This window comes from Emydura macquarii, unplaced genomic scaffold (genome assembly GCF_026122565.2).
Source record: "Emydura macquarii macquarii isolate MOO-44397 ecotype Brisbane River unplaced genomic scaffold, CSIRO-AGI_Emac_v2 contig_1230, whole genome shotgun sequence".
Taxonomy (NCBI): Eukaryota; Metazoa; Chordata; order Testudines; family Chelidae; genus Emydura; species Emydura macquarii.
In genome coordinates, this window is record NW_027131367.1 from 17,981,468 (window position 1) to 18,007,364 (window position 25,897).

The following is a 25,897-nucleotide window of genomic DNA, read 5'->3' on the forward strand; positions in this document are numbered from 1 at the left end:
CAGAAGGTCCACGGGGGTGCACCTCGTGCCTCCTCTCCTCCAAGATCTCATGATTGCCCGGTCCCCACTCTCGGCTGTCCTCCGAGGGTCCATATAGAGGGATGCTTGCTCCTTGCAACCTCAGCAGACCTTCGTACGGGTGTGTATGTGGGTGTATGTGGGTGTGTATGTGGGTGTGTATGTGGGTGGGGAGTGCTTGTTGACATTTTCTGAATTTTTAGAGTTTGACCCCAAAATTTGGTTTTGTTGGGGGGGGGGGGGGGAAAACAACTCTGAAATTTTTCAATAAAAAGTGTCATTGAAACTGTTTTTCTCTAGAGTGGTGTAGAGAAAGGTAATTTCAGAGCACGGAGGATTTCAGTATTTCGAAACTTGGTTTTGTTTGACTTTGGAACACCCACCCCCAATTTTTTTAAGTTCTCCCAAAAGGGGATGGAGCAGTCTGCCCAGGAGGCGGGACAGGTGCCACAGATGCTGGAAACTCAGGGCCGCTAGCCCAAGGGCAGGCCACCTGGTGGGTTGTTCTGGAGCTGCAGACCTGGGAAGCTCTGGGGTCCCCTACTCCAAGACAGTCGGTGGGTGGCTGATGAGCCTGGCAGGTGAGCTGACAGGAAATCAGACAGGTTCCCCATGAACCTGGCAGACACGATTCCATCAGACCCTGGCCATGGTTCTGTAGGAACTTTGTGGAAATCGAACCATTTCCATGGATCTTTTCAATTTTGATGAATCAGTTTTTTTCTGACCAGCCGTACTTATTGCTCAGCTCTCTCAGGCAACATTTGTTATTAAAAATTAGCTACACTCACCCTTTTGTTTGGGACCCAAGTCAGATCTGAAGACTGATAAGGACATTTTTGGGGGGAAGGGGGGTCTGATGCTGGTTCCGATCCTGTCAAGATCTCAGGAGAATCAGCTCCTGAGATTCCAGTGCTGAAGTGCCAACAAATGGACGCCATATCGGATACCTCAGGGTTCTTTAATCAAGCACGCAAAGGCATGACAAGATCCAATGGCTAGAATCCAAAGCTAGAAAAATTGAACTGGGAAGCATGGTGTAAACTGGTAACTGTGAAGGGTAACTGACTGCTGGAACCGTTGGCCAAGGAATGTGATGCAATCCCCAGGAATTGAATCAAGGAAGGACTTCTTCCTGACAGCGATACTCTAGCTCAACCCCAAGTTAGGAGGCTAACGCAGAATTTCTGTAGTGAAATTGATTCCCTGTCTTATGCCAGAGGTCAGGCTAGATGAACAGTCCTGTGACGGGATCTACAAACCCCGCACTGGCCAGGAAACGGTTAATGAACTGCTGTGGCCTCAATCAGCCCCAACCCAGGGCACCTGCAACAGGTATCTGGCCTGGAGGGAGGAGTGAAAAGGGAAGGGCCCAGCTCTAAGTCTTGCTCTGTGAGAGAAATTAACCAGACAGCCTACTAGAGCACCGATGAAGGAAGGTAGGTCTGATGCAGAGCTATTGCTTTGGCGTTACTGCTGGTGACTGGCCTGTTGTTGCTGAGGTAGCCTGCTACAGTGGGGTCCCAGTTGGAGGGGGTGACAGGCAGATTAAAAAAACCCCAACACCAACCTTTAGTCTTTGTCACCTGGCTGGGGACACAGAAATGGTTTGTTGTGAACCCAGGAGCTTCCTGGGCCCAAGTGCCTCCTGAAAATTTTTGAGTCTGAACCCAAATCTGAGCCCTGCTTTAGTCTGGATCCCAGCACCAGCTCTTCACCCTGTCTGTGACTCAATAGGTGAGAAGAGTCTGGTGTGTTTCATAAAGCCACACAATCCCCACTCATTCAGTAAAGTTCTTAGCTCTAGTTCCTATGAAGTTCTCAGGTTCTTACTTTTAGGTTCTATGTTATTCTAGACCCCACAGAGATCTTTACTGTCTGGTTATTCAGTCTAGAGCCCAGATAGCTCTTAAAGATGATCTGTTCTGTGTCCCACAGAACTCCTTCAATAAAGTTATGTCAGTGAGCTGATTTTCAGATGTGCTGAGCAGTCAGACCATTGGAGTCAATGGGTTCTCTCCTCGCCATTTTTCATGGACATGAAGAACATGTCTCTTGAGTGTTCCTAATTATAGCATTTCACTCATCTTTAGCTGTAAATGTACCTCCCTGGGCTGTTGCTTATGACTGTTAATTACTGGCATTGGGAATGCTGACACCTGAGACAGATCGTTAAGAGTGTTGCACAGGTTAAAAGAATAAGCCCTGCAATATTTCTAGCTTTATTCTTTTGCTGCTTTTGCATATGCTGTTTACCTGATTTGGGGTTTTTATGGCACACTGGAACAGCCAGTGTTGTACCTATGGAGTCTCAGGGAGACTGAAAGCTGTAACCAAGAACAACTGGCAAGACAAAAGGTGGAAGGAGGTACATTTTCACTAGAGACTTTTTTAATAGAGGAAAAACTGTTCACTGTAGGGGCAATGTAAATCTGCAGAGCAAATGGGTTTTCTAAGTCGGAAGATGGTTACAGATGGTGAAAATACAGCATGAATATTGGGAGGATGGGGGTTGATTTCTCTTAAGGGACCCTGGAGAATGTAAAGGAATAAAGACTGAAAGTCTCTTGTGGCAAACCGATTCCTAGATTTCAAGGTTAGAAGGGACCATTGTGATCATCGAATCTGATCTCCTGTGTAACACAGGCTGCAGAACTTCCCCAGAGTAATTCCTTTTGAGCTAGAGCAGATATTTAAAACAAAACAAAAAAAAAAAAAATCAATCTTGATTTGAAAATTGCCAGTGATGGAGAATCCACCACAACCCTTGGAAAATGTTCCAGTGGTTAATTACACTGTTTAAACAGGAAAAAATCATGCCTTATTTCCATTTGACTTTGTCCAGTTTCAGCTTCTAAGCAAATTTTCAAGGCACAGGACTGATCCCAGCCTTTGCAAGGGTTACTCTGGGATTTGAACCGGGGCCTTCTTGCACTGTAAGTGAGACTCAGATCCCTAGACCACTTTCAATACTTTTCCATATTGAATACAGATTATTCACAAGAATTCTTTAGCTGGGGAAGCAAGGTTGGGGGGAGGAGGGGAGATGCGAAAGGAATGAAATTTAACCATCAGGACCTTACCCTGAAAAAAGTACTCCACAAAGTAAACCTTTCCCATGTGAGTAATCTCTTTAAAGCCCAGCTGGTGGGCTTTAAATCCCATTGACATGAAAAATGTTGCCATGGCAGTGCCTCTTAGAGTGGTTAGCACAGCTAGGGAAAGAATTCTTCTGGTGTCCTGCAGTTCCTCTTGCCTCTCTATCGACAGGGACGTGCAGAAAACACTGGACCTTCATCCTGCTGCGTGTACCAGGAGAGCACTCCATGCAGGATGGAGTGGGGGAGGTCGTACAGGAGGTCATTTGCATCCAATCCTGAGCTGGACTCTTGCATAAATTAGGGCAGCCTGAAGGTTGCTTTGATTTGTGCTGGTTTCCTGTAGCCCCCAGGGATCATTATGTCAGACAGGGAGAGACATCATGGGATGAGTGCGGGACAGGCTCACTCTCCAGCCCCACTAGGACACCAGCAGAATTCTTTTGGAAGGGTAGGGGGGCTGCAATTTCAGATTTTGCCCCAGCCCCCCCAAAACGTCTGTTCAGACTTGGTTCTGTGTTTCTCTAGCCTGACTCCCTAGGAAAAGACACCAGTCCAGGACTCAAGCAAAAGCCCTGTTAGCTTCATGGGTGAATTTGCCTGAGTAAGGACTGTGGTCAAGCTGCAGAAGAGGGGTATAATGGGCAATTTTGGGACTCCTCTGAAAACCCAGCACTAAGTAGTGATTGTGTGCGCGGGCGTGCGCCTCAGGAGGCGTGTATTTGTTGCGGTCTCGTTTCTCTAATGCAAGTATCTCGGCCCCCATTCAGCAAAGCCCTTAAGCATGTGCTGATCTTTAAGCTGAATGAGGACCCCGGTTGGGGGGTGATTTTTCAAATGCACCTTTGTGACCAAGGAGCACAAGCCCCGGGGAAAGTCAATAGGAATTGTACTCCTACATCATGTAGGTGTTTTTGAAAATCCATCCATAAGTGTTAAGGGCCTGATCCAAAGTGTGTGAAAGTTGATGGCTGTGTGCTGATTGACTTCTGCGGGCTTTGAAGCAGGCCCTCACTTGGTTTATCATAGACATTTCCTGGAGTTTCATATTTGTATGACAGTGATAAATGGGACAGCACTTCAGTGTATTTTGTCCTGTAGTTCGTCCTCTGACTGTACATGTGTTCTTTGTTGTAAACGTGTCTGACCTCCCCTAAGCTGCAGGCTTGTGAATGGACCCTTGAAATCTGTCCTCTCACTCCCCTTTTTTTTATCCTAGTGATTTAATGCTCATTCTTCAATCTGGAGAGATTTCAGGTGTGTTAGACACGTTCTAGTATGAAAATCTCTACAATCCGGCTTTAAAACAGTGCAGATTAGCATAGCTCCATTGACTTTCATGGAGACAGGTGGATTACGCCACTTGAGGGATCTGGCCTAGTGTGCATAATAAATCCATCATGACTCATTTTAGAAGGTTTGAGATTATTTTTTTTCTAGTTAGGTTCTTAAATCCATATTTAGGTATCTAATGAAAAGTGGCCTGATTTTTCAAAGGTCCTGAATATCTCAGTACAGGGCAACTGCACCTGTATTTCCTTTAATGGTCTAGCAAGGGTTTCCGCTTGCAGGCTTCCAACTCCCCAGCTGTTACCCTTCAGGATGGAGAACTGCATCTCTCTCTGTTCTGACCAGGGTATTGCCAGGCTGTACAGCTCCCTGCCATCCCTGTGTCATTCCCAGCACAGACCGAGGACTCCTGCTTGCCTTCTCTGCCTAGATTGTTCACAGATGTATTTGCTGCAGTTATAAGGTACCACAGAGCACTTCCTATGTAAGCCTATTTTATTCTTAGGGTAGAAAAGCATTACCGAGAGAACCTATTCAAACAATAAAAGAAACTACACGCATGCTAATAAGCTTACCAGAGCTCACCCCAGCCCTAACCTGGGCTCTGGCAGGAGCAGTTCTTCAGCCCCCCACCCAAGGGGATTCCTTGTGGGTACAAGCACATCACAGCTTCAGCTCAGAAGGCCCAGTCCTTCCAACTCATCCCTAAAGACTGAGGCCCTCCATGTACCAGGGGACCTGTCCGCTTGCTGGATCAGGAAAAAGGCCCTCAGCCTATTTAAAACCAGGCTATTTATCCAAAAATCCTTTCTTTGTTTGTTATTCCCTGAGGAATCCAGTTTGAACTAACATACGTGCACTCTTCAGAGGGTGGCTTCAAACGGCTGATAACAGAGGAACTCTGTTAGCATGGTGGCTGAATCTGGTGTGTGTGTTTGGTGCTGGGAGATTTATGTGGAATTGTATCAGTGGCAAATGAGGGGTGTGTGCAGCTGTGAGGGGCTATGCATGTTTGGGGTTATTGTGTTTGGGGTTGTTTTTGAAGAAATGTGCCCATTGTGCCACGTAATCCACCATCTGTGCAGTCCCTCGTACAACCACTGCAATTGGTGCATGTGAATTAGCTGTAGGGTAAAGGTGGTTGGTTGAGCTACCTCGGATTATTGCAACGGTCCAAGATTCTTGGCATGGCATAGATACATGCTTTGCTGTGGAACTTGGAAGTAACAGATTGTGAACCTTAATGATAATGCAACCGGGTGATATTCTTAACAGAGAGAGCTCTGTCTTGCTTGTAGCTGTTTCCAGCGCTTCCCACTCACTCAACAGACATTCTAGGCTTCAGAATGACAGAGTGACAATTAGATTCCAGGATTATGTTGCTTTTTTAAAGTCAGGTATCAGGTACTCATCTGACCCAAACTATTTTTGCTCTGGAATTTTGGATTTAAATCTTGCAAGATGAGGCTATTGTGCAGTTTCTGGTTCCAGATTCTGGCTGGACTAGAAATATGGAGAAAGAGCCTTTCTGCTCGCACTCCCACTCCTTCTCCAAGCCAGAACCGGGAAGGCTATGGAAATAACAAAAACAACCAATGAACCGAACTTTCCTTACATCATATGGAGCTTGTAGGTCCGTTCAAGTTATGGATAAGGGTTATCATTTTACCTGACTTCTTTTTTCAAACCATAATATACATGCAGGCTTGTATCTGTATTAGGTCGTCATGTAGTCCCTCTTCATAATTCAAATTAGAATTCTGGCATTAAAGGGCCTACTTCTCTCATTTACACGAAGGCAACTTCATATTGTGAGAGCACAGTAAATGGGCCTTAAAAAGGGAGTGAATTATATTGACACCTTGCACTGCTAGAATGGTGTAAAGTGATCTTCGTGTAAATGAAAATTGGGCCCTTAATGATATGATGATGATATACATGTTACTTCTGTTGAAACCACGGAAGGGCACTTGAAGCGTCCAGGCTGCTAGATGAATCTTATTGGTACTGGTATTGTGGTTAGGGGTGGGAAAAAATTTCCGATGGAACATTTTTCTGTTGGAAAATGCTGTGTTCTCAAAATCAAAATTTTCTGCAGGAACCTGTTAATTTTGATGACATTTCACTTAATAATAATAAAAAAAAAAAAAAAAAATGGAGAAATCTTTTGATAAGATTGAAGTGTTCAATTTCAACCTTATCAGAAAAGAATGTTTTAATTTTTTGTTTCCAAACAAATTTTCATTTAGAAGTTTTATATTCTATTTTATAGAAATAATAGAATTATAATATCACCTAACATTTGAAAAAGTCAAAATCAGAATGAAACTTTTGATTTTATTGAAACAAAACACTTCAATTGATCAGAAATGAAATATTTTTTTAAAAAAAATTCATTTCATGGGGAATTTCTAATTTTGGGGGGTTTATTCTGGTTTGGATCAAAAGCAAATTTAGAAAATGATTCTGGGAACAGAAATTCAGTGTTTCAACCTGCTATTGTTGAGGTTCTGTAGTAATGCAGTGTCTTTAGATGTGTGTTGCATTCTGACCTAAGCAAAGCGATCAAGAGGATTAAACTACATTCTTTTTGTTGCTCAAGTCAACTCACAAAATATAAGAATGTCACTATGGCTTTGTTTTCACCTCCCTTCCCCCCCACCTTCTTCATCTAAGCTCCCTCTAGTGCTCTCAAATACCTATTGCGTAGGGCTGATTGAAAATCTCTGAATTGAAACTTTTTTGACAGAAAATAGGGTTTTCAGTTAAAACAACATTTTCTGTTTAAAAAAAAAAAAAAAAAAAAAAGGGGGGGGGGGGGGTTCTTCTAAAATTTCTGATTTGGGAAAAAAAAAGACACAAAACCAGAAATTTTCAACCAAGAATCAGTTTTGGTTTTTTGTTTGTTGCAGTTTTCAGTTGAGAATGTTTGGTGTTTGGTCACTTTTTTTTCTGCTTTTTCCAGTTTTCAGGTTTTTTTCAATGAAAAGTCTAAATTTTCCACAGAAAAAAATAACATTTCCCAACCAGTTCTTGTATTGCACTTTCTCATCTCTGCTCGGTTTGGCTCAGTATCATCTCGATCTGCCTGGCACAGTTTTGAAGGATTGTGGAAAAGGCAGAGAAGCTGTACGATGCCCATTCACAAACCAAAGGCATTATGATGAACAGTCAATGTTTGTGTCAAGTGGGTCTCCTCTGTTTCAAACAATCAGAGCGACAGTACAAATCTGTAGGAATATTCAGCTAATGAAGTCACTCTGTTAGCTGGACTTTCCAAAACCTTTGTTTTATGCAAAGATGCTGTCACGTTCAACTTAAGAGGCCATTTCATTGCACTAGCAGATGGAAGAACCTCTTTCATTGTTTTAACTTGGGAAGTGAGGGAGTGGTTAAATTAACTGTCACACATTTGTGGTGTTTGAATGCGTCCCAGTTTCCCAGTAATGCTGCAAATTTGATTCCCAGTGTAGGCAAAAAGCAGTTTCCCAGAATTCATGATCTCATCCAGAGGGTTCATATATGTGTATCCAAATAGGAAAAGAGATGCTGTGAGGCCCACAGTGCCGTGGCATAGGAAATGGTGTCAGACGTGCATACTGAGATGAAGTCAGAGGAGATTAGCAAGGGGCTGAATGTGACTCCTCAGCCTCCAAGTGCTGCGGAGGAGAGGCAGTTGGAATGCTTTGGTTCAAGACTGCAGGAGGCTAGCGGAAACCAGAGAGATATGATGATTAATGGGCCTAATGTGATTCCATTTGAGAGTAGTAAAGACTTCAATTCATAGCAAAACTGAATTGATGACCCGCAGAATGAGCTCAGATTGCAAAGGGTGAGGTTAGGGGGAGGGAGGCTCCTATAAGCATGGCGGTAGATGGAAGTGAATTCTCCTTCACAATGGATGATGAAGTTTAGAGCAAGGGACAACTTTGAACTCCTGTGACCTGCTGCCATATCCTGTCTCCAGGAAGACCAAAATCCTGGAATTAGAAATAATGTTTTTGAAACATGAGGACTTGATCTTGATTAGTATTATTTGTATTACAGTAGTAGGACCTAGACGCTCAACCAGGGTCAGGGTCCCATTGTGCTAGGTGCTGTATAGACACAATGGTAAGAGAAGTGAGTACCCTGAAGAGCTTACAGTCAAAACAGGCCCGAAAGACACAAGGAGTATTGTCTCCATTTTAGAGTTGATGGAAAGAGATGACTTGATTTGCCCAAGTGCACAGAGGAAGCTTGTAGCAGACAAGAATTAAGCTGAGAATGGAACCTAGATCTTCTGAGTCCATCACAAGACCATCTTTTTCTACCTACAGCCCTCTGTTGGATTTAGAGCCATAGATGTGTTGTCGCAATGCCTCAGCTCCATGCAGAGTGACTTATTAGTGGCTTTGTAGGGAACAATTCCAGAACACTTAAGTAGAAATCTGAAGATACGCAAGGCGTGTGTGAGGTTGAATAATGAGCTGTCTTGCCCAGTTATGGGTTCTTGGTTCTTCAAGGGTCACAACACCCCCAGCACACCCACGTGCACAGTGATCATTGTGAAGTGTGCATTTCACTACAAGTGCCACGGCTACTGTGCTTGTGTGAGCTTGTATTGGAGATAAACACTTTGTCTGCAGGTGGGTGAGTCAATATCTTTTTATTGGACCAACTTGCGTTGATGAAAGAACCAAGCTTTTGGGCTACACAGAGCTCCTCTTCAGGTCTGGGCACCAAAACTGCTACAACAATTATGCCTGTAGTTTAGCTTTCATAGTATGGTTCCACCCGGGATTAAAATCATGCGTTAGATCATCACACACTTGGAAACATCCCTTTGCTCACTTGCAAAACAAATATCAGGAGTGGTGTATAAGAGTTATGTAACCCCAGTGATCAGACTTGGGCTTCTGAGTCTAGGGCACGGATAATGTGCTGGATTTTGTGCCTGTTGACATGTTGCAATACATTGTAGCGAAACACCCGATCTTATCACACCGTCTGTCACTGTCTCAGATGAACTTTGTCTAGTATACAGGATGAATTCTCTTTCCAGCCTGGTACCCTGGTGCAAGTGGCATTCCAGATGGCAGCGGCACACAGTTTTTAACGCTGTCTGGCCAAGAGCTGTAAAGGAATGGTGGAGGCAGGGTTGACACCCAACTCCCAGAGGAGTAAGCAGAGAAAGGAGAAGCTGAAGTGGGAAGATCTGCATTGTGGGAATCAGGCCAGGGGCTTAGGATGGGCACTTTGGATGGCTGTGGGTAGAAGGGGCAGGGGACACTGTAAACCCATAATTGAGGGCTCACCTGCATTGACTTGCAGCAATGTGATTGAGGTGAAACCCTATAAAAACTTTCCTCACCTCCCACAGAGATGAGCTTTCTCCCTCAAGTGTCTTAGACTCCGAGAACAGGCCAGATTCAGAGGCTCTGTATAAGGTGACTTCAAGAAGGCGACAAGCTGGTGTCACATTCACCTTAGCCCAGCCCCTCAGCCAGCAACACGCACCAGGCTAACTTCTCACTGACTCTCACGGCCATTTCACACCACTCCGACATCACAAAGTGGCCTTAAAGTGGGTTGCCTCTGTTCTAAGGCCCCTTTATGCCGCCAGAAAGGCCTTGTCTACATGGGAATGTTGTTTATAACCTAAGCTGTGAATTTAAACTGGCATAGTTATACTGGTATAATCCCCCAGTAGATGCTCCCATTCCCATTTTAAGTGGGACTTTCTGCAGTTTATCTTGCACTGCTTGGCAAGTGGTTTAGGTTAAACTGCAAAGCCCAGGTTATACCAGAATAAAAATGTCTTCACTGGGGGTTATATCAGTATAACTGCACCCGTATGACTGGTAACACTTCCCCATGTAGACAAGCCCTCATTTTCATTTAGAGCCATGTCTACACAGAACAGTGTTCCAAGTGGGTCTAGTATACTGGTATGGCCCCCCGTGTGGACACTTTTATTCTGGTATAAGGGTAACTTTTTTTGGCTTAGCATAATACCCTTCCAAAGCTACATAATCTGTACTAAAAAAGTCACTCTTATCCCAGAATAAGAGTATCCATACGAGTGTGAGTGAATACCATGATAACTCTACCAGTTTAAATTCACATCTTAGCTTACACCAAAAAAATCTTTGTGCCTGTGGCCTTAGATACATGGGAATTGTCTTCAACTCCCTTATATGCACCCAGAGCCAATTGCAGCCACTTTCCAACCTGTAACTGACACCCCTCAGATATCTGGATCTCAGGGGTCGCTGGATTGCCTCTGAATCCAGCCCAGTGCAAGTTACCTGTGCACACCACAGTTATCCTGATCAACATCTCAGCTTTTCCCTCCCCACTGGGTGTCTGGGAGACTTGGATATTTTAAAATTTTATGCCTATAAGTAGGCTTGGAAGGATGTGATTTTTATCAGTAAATGTTGATTTCGATATACAAATGCAAAATGATGAAAAAAGATTTGTCAATAATAATCAAAATTTATAGATAGGCAAGGCAAGAAAAGTGCTGCTTGAGAACTTAGTAGAGTTTGATAGACGGATATTTACTTTGTATATTTTGACCTGTGATGATGACAATTTCTGTTTTGACAGATATAAAGCGTTTGCTTTTTGAATCTCAACTCTACAGTCATTAAATAATTGTCTGACCTCCCCCCATAATTTCCTGCAACTGTGAAAATTTAAATTGCTTTAAAAAATGAAAAAAATGCTTAAAGTTAAGCACTGATAGTTTGTTAAAATTATGAGAAAATAGAAACCAAATTCTGCCATGCCTAGCAGGATAATTTTTGCTCTTGCTTTTTCTCTCTGGAAGCTCCCTCCAATATTGTAGCCACTTTAAGCTTGACCTCCTCTTCCGATGAGAACCAAAACTCTCAGGTCTGCCCAATGAGAGTGAGTTTTCCCTGGGCTGTGAGATTTCTGCTGGGACTGTGTGAGGAAAGGTGGCTAGACCTGCTATTACAGTCAGAGGGGGAAAAACAAACAGCAGAAGTTACTATTTGTGCAGTGCATCTGTCAGATAATGAAGTTAGCTGGAAATCGCATTGCATGGTTTCTTTGCACGCATAATTTGGCACTCATTTGCCCAGGAAGCACCAGGCTCCATTCTCCTCCTTTCCAGACAGGTTGTCTGAGGGTTAGTAGTGTTTTTTATGGCTGATGAGTTGAAACCCCCATCAGATTAAAATTAAAAAAAAATAAATAAATAATTTGATTATGGCTCCTGGATCCTCTGACCTTCCGAAGAAGGTGGGGAGGGGGTGAGAGTGACTCATTGCTCAAGGAATTCTAGCTTGTCTGAGCTCAAACAGACCTCATCAGCGCATGACATTGAGTTATGAACAGGGCTTTGATTCCCTCCAGTTCTTCTTATACAAGAACTGTGGCAGATCTGCAAGTGGTGTAAACTGGTCTAGCTCCCTGAAATGAATGGACTGCCACGTGTCAGTTTACACCAGCTGGGGATCTGGCCTTAATCTGGGTGATGTGCTGCTGTTGTGAGAGCTGGTGGTCTGGGAGCATTCTTTGTTTTTCCCCACTCTTCTTGCACATGTTTCAAACACAGGTGTCCTAGTAGATCCCAAATTGCACTCTCCCAGTGATCATTAGGCCTAACTCAGGCTGTGGAATCCCCTCTGAGTTCACGGTTCAGCTGTGAAAGTAGCCACCAAGCCCTGCAAAGTGAAGGCCGGTCTCCATGCAGCTGAGACTTTTTTTTCCCTCCTTCACAGCCTGAAACATGTTGTGCGAAACAACTTGCACAATGGCTTTGCCAGCTGGCAGCAGTTGGGGAAGGAAACCCTCTCGGTTAGGCTGCTTCCTCCCAAACCTACGAACGTATTCTCTCCCCAGCTCGTGTTTTTGAATCAAAACATTCAACGCTCGCTCGGCCCACAGCCTGTACCACCTGCGGCTCAACCCACTGCCAGTTCCCTGCTGATTAAGCCCATGGCAGGGCTAATGCTTCACTTTACCTGGTGGGGATTAGCTTTACCTGGAAATTTAGCTGCTGAGTTGCCCTTTCTGAAATGCTTTCAAACACCTCCAGCTGTCATCGCATGAGAAACGTTACTTATTGTACAGTGAGGCGCTCAAAGCTGCTGAAGGGATTTAATTCTCCAGTTAGCTTTTAACGGGAATTGAGCACTTCCATCCCTTCAATGGCTCTGAAAATCTCAGTCTAAGGGTCCGGTCCTGTCCTGTGATGGCTCGGTGGAATAGTAGGGTTAGGTTGGGAAAGGGGATACAGGGTGTCTCTTTCCCATCCCACAATCTTGCATTTGGAAGGAAGTCTGGATAATCCACCTACCAGCTCTTCATGGCCCCAAGAAGGCATGGATTCATGGCCCACTGGCTTGGGGTGACAGTCATCCCCCCAACCTCCAGCTGTTGTGGTCTGAAGGACTTGTTATTACAGCACCTTTGCTCATCACGGTGGTATTTGAGGGTCAGGTAATTAACGCCCATTGAAGGCATGAGTCAGGAGGTTTGTATTTGGATCTTCATCTAGATTCAAATCTGGCCAGTGTTTGGGTGGGCAGTGGAGCTGGGATTTCAGTGCAGGCACATCACTGCTGCTGGGGGACAATACTTGGTCCATCTCTAGTACTGCTCTGCCATGTTCAGATACAAGATGGCTGAACTTCTCTGGTAAAATAAGGAATCTTCTCACCTCCCTTAACTTCTTCACTCACCCAAAGCCCGCCCCATCCCTTAACCAGCCTTCACCCTAAACATGATCCAACTCCAAACAGAATCTTTCTAAAAAGACTTAAATGGCTCCATTAACATTTCCCCAGGTATTTCTCCTTGCCAAGAGCCTCTGCACTTCCAGGTTCTAGCTAGGAGGGGGAGTACTGCAGTATCTTGAGAGAGGATATTCTCATAGAATTTTCAACATGTCCCTAAGAAGGAAGTAAAGGATATTTCCCAAGAGCCTGACTCTGTGATATTTCCCATCTAGTTTTTCAGACTCCAGGGTTTCTGAGAAGTTACCAAATTTTTGATGCTGACGTGAATTGCTGGGCTTCCCCTGTCACTAATAACAGGTTTAGGCAATAAGACTGTGATCATTTTCTTTTTATGCTTGAAAACTTGGCTCGTGTACTTCTCTGGGAGTGTTTGCTGGTGAACCACAAAGATATTTGGTCTCACTAGATGGTTTCTAAAGGTGGGATTTTCAAACATACTCATCACTGACCAAACTCTGCTCCCATTTAAGTAAATGGCTTGATGTCTGTGGGAGTGGAGCTACTTCACCACAGAGTTGAAAATCTATCTGCTAATGTCGCCGTCAGGGCTGGTTGTAAATTTTCTATCAAAACTTTTTTTTTCGGGGGGCGCGGAGGGAGAGGATATGGAAAACTGGATTTTCAACTAAACTAAAATTTTCATGGAAAGAGTCTGCCATTTTTGAAAACTTTTGAGCCAAATTTTTTCCGTTTTGGAGTGAACATTTTTGGTTCAGATGAAAACTTACTTTTCAGAGAACCTGAAAACACAGAAACTGAAAACATTTTCCACAGGGGGAAAGAAAGCAATGTTTTCCAGCCAACTCCAGCTCCGACAGCAAACTTGCTTCTCAGAGTCAGGGTGCCTTTTCTCAATCACTCTTTTCTATATTCAGGCCTTATCCATCTCAGTTCCTAGAAGCTCCTCATTTTGCCTGCTCATACCCTTCCCCTTCATTTGCTTAGCAACATTTGCAAACCAGTTATGAGAAGTGGGACATTGCATTACATGCTTTGAGTCCGGCTCTATACTTTGGACTTGATAAACTAGCTTCTGATTTTGCATTCGTGACTGATTGAAACGACAAAAATGTGGGCACCAAATTAGAAGCTGATTTTTAAAATCTTTCCCTTCCTTTGCTATATGCTAGCACTTCATCCAAAAATCCCATCTTCAGCTAAGCAATAAGGCGTGACACTCTGTGCATGCATGGGTGATTACAGTGCCATTTGGGTGTTACAGTACAAAACATGAGGCCAAAGGCCGAGTGTCTTTAGCCATCTGACAAGTGCAATGATTAACCTGAAATGCTTGGCATGGGGTGTCTGGCTGCTAGTATAAAATGGAATTTATACATAGAAATAAGGTATACAGCCATGGGCATTTGCTGGACATTATAGACATGATATCATTAGCAGCCAGTCGGAAAGTTCCAATTACACCAGGCTTCTAAAGTCGTAAATGAAGAGTAACAGATGACAGGGTGATAAATAGCCCACACCTCCTCGTGCATGGTAAGATGCCTCCAGCACCCGAGGATAGTCACACTTTCATTCCCTAGAGCTGAGGCTTCACGGAGAACGTGGATTGCTCTCCAAAAATCTTTCACTTTCCTGTAACACTACACTGACATATTTGTAACCTTCCTCTCGTTTCACATCCAGAACACATTCCTCTATGGCTTGTGGGCTTTTGCTTTCGAATCTGCTTATTTGAAGCCTCTGGAAATTGTTTGCAAAACCTGTGACAGCAGCCAAAGTAGTGAAAAATGGGCTCAAGCTATAAAATTCAGAACCAGATTTCAAACATTTCCAAGTTTAGAGGTATTTGGATGTAGGGTTTGGTTTTGGACCATTCCAGTCATTGTGCTCCGAGGGGAATTTCCAAGCTGGATCCAGATTTGGACTCCAGTTGTTTCCCAAAATTCAAGGTGATTTGGATATTGGGGTTTTCTAAAGGCCCATCTCTAAATCTGGAAAAAGTCACAAACTTTCTGATGGTAAACATAAATAGCCCTGAACTATGCAGTTATTCACCTCGTAATCCTATTGGCTGGAATGATCATTAGACAGTCAGATTGTTCCCTCTTGCTTGTCCAAGCAAGCAACATTTTTTATTGGAAGTTGAATGTCTGTGTTTGGTGGACTCAAACTGTTAGTGAAATTCAGATCAAACTACCCAGTCTAGAAGACTAAAGTGTTCTGTTCAAAGGATCCATTCTTGTCTCTGTTCTAGTCGCCATCAAGAAGAGCTCCATGCCTTGAACATCTGAAGTCTTGAGTACAAAGTCTGATTTGTCTATGGATAGGTATAGTCTTCACCTTTAATCGCAGGTGTGACATTGTCGTTGTTATGTGACACAGCTATCCTTTCACACCTGTGAGACTTGGGAGTAATTCCACTGAAACCAAGAGTTGTGCTTGAGTGAGACTGCTGCGAGTGAGATGGGAATCGGATCTAATGCTTTTTAACTGTGCTTAAAACCTTCAGGGCCACATCTTGGTGGCAGCCAGGAGCGGATTAAATGGAAATAATAGCATGCGATCATGTAAAGACCGTATCCTAATGCATACACACAAAGGGGCTGAATTAAAGTTGCACAGGCAACCTTAAATCTGGCATTTCCTAACTCTTGAGTGCTTGACTTTGCAACCTTAGTAATATATATGTAATTGCTTATGCAACCTGCAGCTAGGGCTCAGGAAGGAAAAGGCTTGGGTTTTTTATTTAATAGTGGAAGTTTAATTAGTTAATAATAACACATCATATTCATGACCTGTTGCTTTTATTAACTGAAACACCCCAGGAAAAATTTCAAGTTATAAACACAAAGATAACAACATTTATTATATAACAGGAAATATTAACTAGGTTAAAACAAAATGGTCACAAACCTTAAGTCTATTGAGTTAATTTCCCTTAAAATTGGCAGACCAAAAGGCCAATGTAAACACAAGAGACAGATAGGAAGGAAAAGTGCTTCTTTATTTCTAGGTAAGTGGGCCTTTCCTGTTAAGTATATAGACTGGTTGATTGTGGATGCTATTATATAAGGCAGGACATTTAAAATGGAATACATTATTCAACTTTGTCCCACTTTTCTCCCTCCACCCACTAAAGTGTGGCTGAAAGGTTGTGAACTTCCAAAATTTCCACTCTCCTTGCCCTGCCTGAGCACAGGCTGGAAGGCAGGAGTGGGATATCAAGATCTGGACAAACCTGGATGGAATTCCTCCATCTTCTAGTGGGAGAGCTGTGAAGGTGGCGAGCTGGCCGACTCCAAGTGGTCGCCCAGCTGAATCGGTGGATCCAGGAAACATCAAAGCCAGAAGCCAAGAAGGCTGTAAACTGATTAAATCCACATGCAGATCAGAACATAGAAGGGAAGCAAAAACTAAGAGAGCTCCAAGGGGACTTAGACTCATTAATTTTAATGAGTATCAGGAATCTAAATCCCTTAGGCAGCTTTGGCAAGGTCAGCCAGTGTGTGTGGTTTTGCTGGGTTTTACTTTTTATATTTTTATTTTATTTATTTTTAAAAAAGCACACTCTCAGCCACTTTTAGGCTTAATAATTTTCACTCGATAGGTGGAAAAATCCAGGCTATTAAATGCTTTGGCCTGGACCAAAATTTGTGGACAAGGATATTTACTGAGATAAAACGTAGATCAGGATAAGCATAATTGCAGTCAACCTGTATGGATTGTAAACCCAATACCTCTTGTTCCTTCTGGCCTGGTTCAAATATCCTTTAACTTTTTTTTCTTTTAAATAGAGTAACATACAGGATTCTTTACGCTTGCTAATATAATGCAGCTTTCTCACTAATTTTGTTAGAACCTGCGGTCTGTGCGTCCGTGTGGCAGGGAAGGAGTATGTTTTAAAGAGCAATATTAATAATAACAGCAACATTAAAGTATAGGGAAAGATTACAGAGGTAATTGTGAGATCTTGCTCACTCATACTGGCTATTAACAAAAGATAATCACCTTTAAGTCAGTCGCCTTTAGCCCTAAAGTACTATGGAGGTGAAATTATTCCATTCAGTACAAAGGTAATTTAGATAGTGATGGATGATTCTCAGAAGGTCACTGTTCCTGTTCAAGGAAGCCTCCAGCTACTGAGGGGACAAATCCTCAAACCGATTAAAATGCATCATAAATTCGACAATCTGAAATCCAAATACAGTAATAAAAATGGCAGTGTTATGTTGGAACTGGGGTTCTCAGCTCAGTCCCTTTAGCTACCGGCCCTCTCCCCATATGTTAGGGTGGTAGGCACACTCAGCTCAGATAAACCAAGAATCTCCCCATCAGCCAGTCTGGGGCAGGAGGCCTCAGTGTTGTTTTTGCTGAGCATATCTTGTCTTCATCTCAGTATGAATGAGAAGCCCTTCTGCAGGAAAGCCATTGGCATGATGGGTGGTGACACTGCTTGACCATCAAAAGGCCTAGTCATAATCAATAGCTCAACAAAGATTGGTCTTCAAAGGTCAAAAACATTCTACGGGAAATAGCTTGGGGATGATTTAAAGTGGTTGCTTATGGCAGGGAGGTAGTCTGAAATATTGGAGGGAGCCCCAAGTGCAGAGATCCCTACACTGATTTATGTGTGAGATGAGAATGGAGTTGAACATGGTCCAGGGCCTAGGAGGACAATTTTAAAGGTAGGTCCTGGTGGCACTTTGGGGAGCATGCAGGAGACCCAGACCCAGCCTGCATCTGTCTGCCTCTGCAGCCTAACCCACCGTGCAAGTAACATAGCGCTCTGTGCTGTCAGCGTCATGTTGTGTCGTTCCGCAGTCCCACACAAGTGCTTCATTTACCATTTGAAATATAAGAAAGGAAAGAGAAACCAGGCCAGAACGTGGCTCGTCGTATCCCTTCCTGCGTAGCGTTTGGAGCCTCCTAGACTCAGTACTGTCATTAAAAAGTCAAGATACTTGCTCTTGGGAAAATGTACATTTTGACTACTGGACTCCATCCTCCTGAATGGTGCAATTCCTGTCATTTCATGTAAGTAACTAACGGGGCAGCAAGAACAGACTTCGTATGACAGAGCCCATCGTATCTAGGGGAAGAGGGAAAAGGAAACTGTTAGTAACGTGACTGAAAGGGCAGGGCCAGGAAGTTGTTTATGTGCATAAGAAGCTTGAAACACAAACCTTTCTTTCTTCCCCCCCCCTTTCCATTAGGCACACCCCCTGGTTTTATGACTGCAACGTGGCTTGTGCTTGCTAGAGTGGTCATACAGGTGTGTTATTGTAGGGTTGCTTATTGGTGCTAGGTTGCTGTTCTGTTTTTAAAAGGGTCATTGAAACTTTATAGGGGGAATAACAACTCCTAGCTCTTATTTAGTGCTTTTCATCAGCTGCTATCAGTGCTTTACGAAGGAGGTCAGTATCATTATGCCCATTTTAGAGATGGGGAAAATGAGGCACAGAAGAGGGATGTGACTTGCCCCAGGTCACCCAGCAGGCCCGTAGCAGAGCCAGGAGTAGAAGCCAGGTCTTCCAAGCCCCAGTCCAGTGCTTTATCCACTAGGAGTGCCACGGTCTTTTGGAAACAAGCACCAGGGAAAAATAACACACAGACCTACACCAACCCTGCCCCACAATATGAAAAGGACATGAGGGTTGCTAAGTCAACTACTGAAAGGCTAAGAAATGCCAGAAGTCAGGGGGCCCATCCACCCTTGATTTGGCCCCCTGGGGGTGAGGGGTAAGCTTACAGTCTGATCCTGCATCCAGTCATCTCCTAAAATTCCCAGTGACCTTTAGTCTCAGGAATGCTGAAAATAATCACTGCAGCTGAATGATGCATCCAAACGTCCATCAATTGTCCTTGCGTTGCTTCCATTAATGACAATGGGAGTGACGTGGAGAAAAAGCTCCCTTAGTCTTGATACACACTCTTGCCTGGGACCCATGCCCCAGAATAACAGACCATTCTGCAAAGATTGCCAGTCCCAAGACATGACCAGCAGAATAAACATTTGGAAGCAAAGCTGAGTCACCGTGAGCGACAACATTGGTGCCTGTTAAACCGGGAAAAGCGATGCTGTGGTCCAGCCCAGTACCTAGCTGAATGCGTTCTATGGCTCTGGTTTATGTCTCATTTCTGTCTGCACAGTGCCTAGCCTATTCATGTGTGCACTATTTTCATGCAGCTTTCCCTGCATGCCTGCCTGCTTTGCCTTTACAGCCTGTGTGATAGAAGATCAGGCGGTGACTTACTCTGAGATGATATCACAGGGCTGACACCCCAAGGAAGCTCCAGCTACTTGTTCTCTAACCCAAGGGTAGGGATGAGGGACCAACTTCAGACATGGTTTCAGTGGATGCGATGCCACTGACTTTAATGAATTGAGTTGAGTAACTTGAATTGAATCTGACACCTTTAAAGGGGCGGCACCACATGGGTTGGCATTCTTTCTGGGCGTTTTATCAGCATTCTTTCTGCCCCTCCCCCCCCGCCCCGCCCACCCCCCGAGAATGGGACTCTGGGAATGGCTGTCCTAGGAATATTGTCTTTCAGTTGGACTTGTGCTTTCTGTGGCTCTTTAGAGAATCTCCACACTGATTCTTCCGTACTAGGAGCAGCCTTAGCTATCTGAGTGGGAAAGTGCTCCCACTGCAATGGGTTAGTGGGGGTGGGTAGGGTTGGCATGATCTACAAGAGTTAAGGGCAATCTCCCATTGCGCTCCTTTAGCACTGGGGCGATAGGATAAGCAATGAGGTTAGCACGGCTCGTCCGAGAGATGACCTTACGTTGCAATGGGTTAGTGGGGTGCTGGAAGGGGCAAGGAATTGCATGAGGTATCGGTGATCTCGGGGGAGGGAGTGGACAGCTGAGCCCCACACCATCACTCAGGACTAATTTTGTTGCCTGACCTGAGCACAGTTGACCTGAACCTGACCAGGCAGAGCGTCAAGTCACGTACAGATCTGACCCACCGCTTCCCCATGAACCCGTGTCTGTCACTGTCTCCTCCTTGGGGTTTGGCCAGCTGGGGCCTTCCTGCTCCCATGCCTGCCATCTGTCTCCCGCAGCCTCCTGCCCGTGGGATTGGTGCAGCAGCTGTGTGCCCCTCCTGCTGGCCGCCACCTCGCTACGCTGTCTGGGCTGCGGAGGGCGAGGTGCTGCAATTCATCGGCACGCTCGCTGCATCGCGTGCGCACACGGCAACCAGGTCAGGTCCGGTTGTTTTCAGACCGGACTGAACCCCACATTTGTGGTTGGATCCTATCAGCGCTTCAAGGCTCTAGTGGGGCTGACACTGCCGCTGATAGGCAGCGTGACTGGGACAGACCTCACATGCGAAGAGGTTAGCGTGAAGTGACCGAGCAGGAAGGGAGGGGAGGGGAGGGATCTGAACTGTACAGTTTGCTCTGGGCATTGCACAATTCTGTAAACCATAGAGTGGGTTCCTGCTCGATGGGCCTGGAAATTCTCCACCTGTCCATCGACGTGCGTCGTGAGGGAATCGGAGCCCCACGTTTCCAAATACGAGACATAAACATTTAGGGTCCAAACTGGGATGACAATAACCAGAGCAGAACTGTTTCCATCCCATCACAGGCCAGGCCTGGCTTGGGCATTTCAGCACATCTGTAGGCTTTCTCTCGAGCGTTATAAGGGATCACACCATGTCACTCAGCCCCATAAATCTTTGCTCTCCCCACCCCACCTTTACGTTTGCAAGACCGTCTTGGAGAGGATCTTGAAGAGAGAAGCCGTTAACAATACTCAACTGTAAGTACATTTAGCACAAATTGCAGCTCACCTTGCAGCTGCAGGGTGAGTTCTGTGCTCAGCACGTCGTCAGGCAGGTCCACAGAACATTTAGAGCTAGAAGGTGCCTTTTGGCCCAAGAGATGCGACATAAGCTGCCCAGCACCCACAGGAACCCCATGAGATGCTGGGCCTTAGACACACTTACACTCAGTTCCTCACCTGCTTCTGCCTTGTTCTGGGGACTCCGGCAGAATAATTTGCTGCTGGCCTGTACATCAACAAATGACAACACCTCCACACTGGCTCCGCTGCACTGATTAACAAATGGGTGTGTGGCGCCAAGGCCCAGCCACTTCCTGCTCAGTTCTTCTGGGAGTATAAAGCCTCGTAGCCCCGGTTTACACCTGTGTACCCAGATCCGATGCTACCAGCCTGCGTAGGAGTTTTAGAAAGTTCTTACTCCTCCCTTACCCACCTTGTGAGGCGTGTAGTTCTTGTCAGGATTTAGCCCTTAGAATTTACCACCTACTTGGAGTCTCTAAGGAAGCTGCGTTACATGAGAATTGACTGATGGATGCTATTCTGGGGCAGAACCTCGGCTGGTGGAAGGCCACAGTCTTCAGGAGAGCTATGCTGATTTACCCCAGCTGCACTTGTGACCAGTCTGTTCACACGGCACTGAAGGAGTTAAAAGGAACCCGGCAATTAGCATAAGGCCAACATTTTTAGGTTTTGCTAAACAAAGGTGAACCGATGTAACAAGAATGGAAATGTTGTCACTGATTTTTAAAGATCATTTTTTTTTTTTTTTTTCCCCCCCCCCCCGAGTTGACAGTATTATAAAAGTTGACAATTGTAGCTGGAAAGCTCATGAATTTTTGTTCCCTCTTAACAGGTCTTTGAAAAGAGGCACCTGCTGCTGTGGAAATCTAAACCGAGGAGCCGAACAATAGCATCTGAGAGGGTAAGAACTAAAGAGTGGAACTGATCAGAAACTGGTGGAAGCTGCATAGAATAAGTTGTTGAAACTAGACCAGGACAAAGCACTATGACAGCACGCAGCAGAGAACAACTGGGGAGTGGAGTGGGCAGTTAGTTTGTTATTTGTATGATGGCAGCACCTGCAGGACCCAGCTGTGCTAGGTGCTGTACAAATATATAGTGACAGTTCTTCAGGGCAGGGACATAGTCATGTAATCAGAAAGACAAGTTGGATGAGGTGATATCTTTTTAGTTTTCTAATGGACGGATTCAGGGTCAAATTCCTACTTTCTGTGTAAAACCTGGGTATGCAGGGGCTTTGTGCAGGGGTTCTGCAGATGCATCAAGAGGAGGCAGTGTAACCTAGTAGCTAGAGCAGTGATCTGGGAGTCAGGAGACCCTTCACCTGTCGTCTAGATTTTGCCATGCAATGGAAAAGGCAGATTCCGTCCATTTAAACTCTGGTGCCACTGTACCAGAACCAGAATTCTCTGGGTTTAATCCATCACTTCTGATCAGCCAATCTCCGCTAGACCCAATGGGAGCCCTAGGGACAGAACTTGGCCCTTTGGAAAACATGGCTGTGATATTTTTCTCAATCAAGAATGGGTTGGACCAGGAGAGGAAAGTTTTCATCTGTCCCTTTTTATTATTTTTGACTTTGGTACGTTGCTGGCTGCCTTTAGTCTTATGTCGGGCAGTGGTTGATTCTAGCAGCAGGCGAGTTCAAAAGTCTTTGTCTCTGTATGAGTGCTGACAAATTCCAGTGAGCTGCCACGCAAATATAAACATCAAAGGGCTGGCGTGTGTTTTCTGAAGCAGCTTTCTAGGTTTTACTGGGCTATAAAATACAGTGAGGAGGATATAAAAACAAACTGTGATGGACTTAGCAGAGGGCCAAAGCAAGCAGGGAGAGAAATGATGAAAAAGGGTAACGTGCAAGGAATGATGTCTCGGCTCCGCGTCAGGAGGAACAGATTTCTGAATAACTGTGAAAAGCATAAAACTGGTTTAGCCATTTAAAAAAAAAAAAAAAAACCCTGATAAAAATGAATAAAAGAGGAACTTCAAAGCATAAATATCCTGAGTGTCTGACACTGATGTCTTGAACAGTTGTTTTGTGAGAGATAGTGGCAGCGATTTTAATGAAGTTTAAAGAGTGGTATAAATAGGCACACACAATGAAAGGCGATCGCATTATAAAGCAGGGCTGTGTGGAGAACTAATTGCTAGAACAGGATTTAAATGACAGATTCTTGTTTTTTATTTATATGTATAAATCATTTGCTTTAAAATAAAAAGACTAAAGTTCATCAATCCGGATTTTCCGGTGAACCAATCAGATGCTTTATTCCAATGAAGCTCTTAGGTAGCTAAGGCAGAAAAGCAGGGAGGTCTTTTGTTGGACTGTAAGAAAAGAAGAGTATATTCTGGGTTAATGCGCAATCCCACTTTGATGTCTTAAATGAATTTCACAGTGTGATAGCTGGGGGAATCAGAGGCTCTAAACAATCAGAAATAGGAAGGACCCCTAAAATAGGTCACCTTGCCCTTCACTCTGGTCCAGGACAGAATTGTTCCTTATATGTTGGGTTTACAGGCTTGAACATTTACTTTTTACTGACTTTGGATACGTGTAAAGGGGCGTTGCTCCATTAAGTCAATGGAGTTGTCAGTGAGGGTGCGGTTCCAGAGTTCCATCCCCTTGAGACTTGTGCAGAGCCCATGCACAATGCCCCTCTATACTGAAGCTTTGCATGGAGACGAGGGATTTCGCTCTGGGTTAGTGGCAGTGTCCTTTAGAGAATCCCAAACTACTGAATTCCAGTCCCCCGCTTCGAATGGTAGCCTTTCTATGAGCCTCATCTAAGGACTACTGAAATCTGATGTAAAGCTCTCTAAATTCAGTGGGCTTTGGATCAGGCCCTGTAGGCCGATAATACAAAACTTTATATGTAATTATTATTATAATAAACTCAGTAGCACTGCAACATCTGTAGGAAACACAAGAGGTGAATGTAAAGCTTTTTGTTCCTTATTGCATTTCCCCAGGGTGTCTGTACACATCTGATATCCGATAAATAGTTCCTTTCTTCTTATACTAGAAGGAAATTTATGGGGCTTGGAGGTCATTTTGCCACTCTTCAGCAACTTTCTTCTTTTATTTCAGTGGCAGCTAAAGCCCCCAACAGAGACACAGCTCCATTTTGATAGGGGCTGTGCTCTTACCCTGAGGAGTTGACAATTTAAATAGCCAAGAGGTGGGAGAACAAAAGTATTATTGCCACTTTACGGATTGGGAACTGAGGCACAAAAACATGAATGACCTGCCGCAGACCACATGACAATAAGTCATTGTTTGAAGCAGGAATAAGAGCCAGGAGCTCCATCCATTGCCTATGCCCTGGACCATTCTGTCTCAACTCTAATCCCTTATTCCATGTGACTGAATGTTATAAGGTAAAAGAGTCCACTGCCTCTTTGCTGTTACCGTCAGGCACCACTGGCCAGCTATAACCTAATACAAGCTAAATTCCAGATTATTCCCTTCCTGGATTTGTGCGCTCACCTAAAAGAAATTCTGCTCTGACCTTATTAGTTTGAAGGTTTTCAAGCCTCAAATCTGCTGCCAAAACTATCGCACGTACTATCCGCTATGTGGACTAGAAGCCAGTATTCTGTGTGCGGCTGGGTGAGGGAACTGGCTCAGGGTGTCTGGAATGATGAAAGCATCCTGGCCTGTATGATTAATGGTATGGCTGGCCTGAGAGACTGGTGGCTATTTGAAGTCATGATCTCTCAGGAACCACCAAGGAAATTAACTAGAAACTAATTCTGCCCATCGCTGGAAAGCCCACCTCCCAAACAATTTTTCCTAACTCTAGACCAGGAACAGTTTTAGTGGGGGTTCATGGGTTCAATTCCACCTCCAGAAATCATGAAGCCAAGTGTGTGAAAATACCCTATGAGGGGGCAGGCAGAGGCAGGGAGCTGCAATTATTCCTTTGCGTGAGAAACCATGTGCAGTTCCACGTCCCAGGCCAGCTAGGCCATTTGTCTGATTTTTAAACTGGACAGTCCTGCTCTTCCAAGGTTCCCCTCTGGTTCTGAAACAAAATGGACGTGGCTCTGTCTGGTATTGGACAGGCAATGCCATTTTATAGAGTGCACCATGCCGGGGGGGTGGGGTATCTTAAACCAGGTGCTTGGGGCAGAGCAGACTTGGCATTGAGGCTGCACCTGGGCCCGTTCTTGGACTCCCTCTACCGCGGGGTGGTGCTCTCATTGTATCCTGCTCTGCATTGTGTCATACCATGATTACGCTGGAGTTTGGTATCGTGCACTCACTGAAAGGAGAGGCTACATCTGCCACTCCTCTAGACAGTCACAGGACATCGGACCTCCTAATCACATCATTCTGATTCCCCTCCTGCCTGTCCTCACCTCACAGACTGCAGTTCAGATCTGGTTGAAGTGACCTTTTAACTCACCAATGCTCTCTGCATCTCAACAGCAGCCCCGCACCCAACCAGCACATACGGTGGGTTCTGACTGCCAAGACCAGGAGGCATGTGAGCTGCAGCTCGGCCATCTGGCCTGTAACCCAGTGGGTCCCCTCTTGACATGCTGCTGCTTGCAGGTGCGTACGTAACACTGCATACAGTGCTCTAACCTGGGCCCTTTAGCGCTATAGAGCAATTGGCCTCACCAAGTGATGTGAAACAACTTCATTGGTTGAGCAACTGCAGCCAGTCATAGGAGGGAATCCAGAGTCCAGCATGTAAACGTAACTCGTCTTTTAGGCCAGCAGAAACTGAGAAAGTCCAAACTGTTTCATTCAGCTGATTTAATCACCTCCCATCATCATCATCTTCATCAATCATCTAGAGTGGATGTATGGGTCTTTATAAATGGAGAGAGACCCAAAAATATAAAAATAAAATAAAATAACCAACCTTCATGTTCATTGCAGTGGAAAAACAATATTAATCATCAATTTGACACCATATTTGTTTTAAATTAAAATGCTGCTTGAA

The 25,897-nt window shown here is 44.6% G+C and overlaps 1 long non-coding RNA gene across 2 annotated transcripts; it reads left to right on the forward strand.

The window, feature by feature from the left end:
- Positions 1-1,297: 1,297 nt before the first annotated feature.
- On the forward strand, positions 1,298-25,897 carry LOC137152904 (uncharacterized). 2 transcript variants are annotated; one of them, XR_010919650.1, is made up of 4 exons: positions 1,298-1,457; positions 21,775-21,843; positions 25,375-25,500; positions 25,664-25,897. It is a non-coding gene; the product is annotated as an uncharacterized lncRNA (long non-coding RNA). The 2 variants fall into 2 exon arrangements; XR_010919649.1 differs by lacking the exon at positions 25,664-25,897 and having other exon boundaries at positions 25,375-25,621.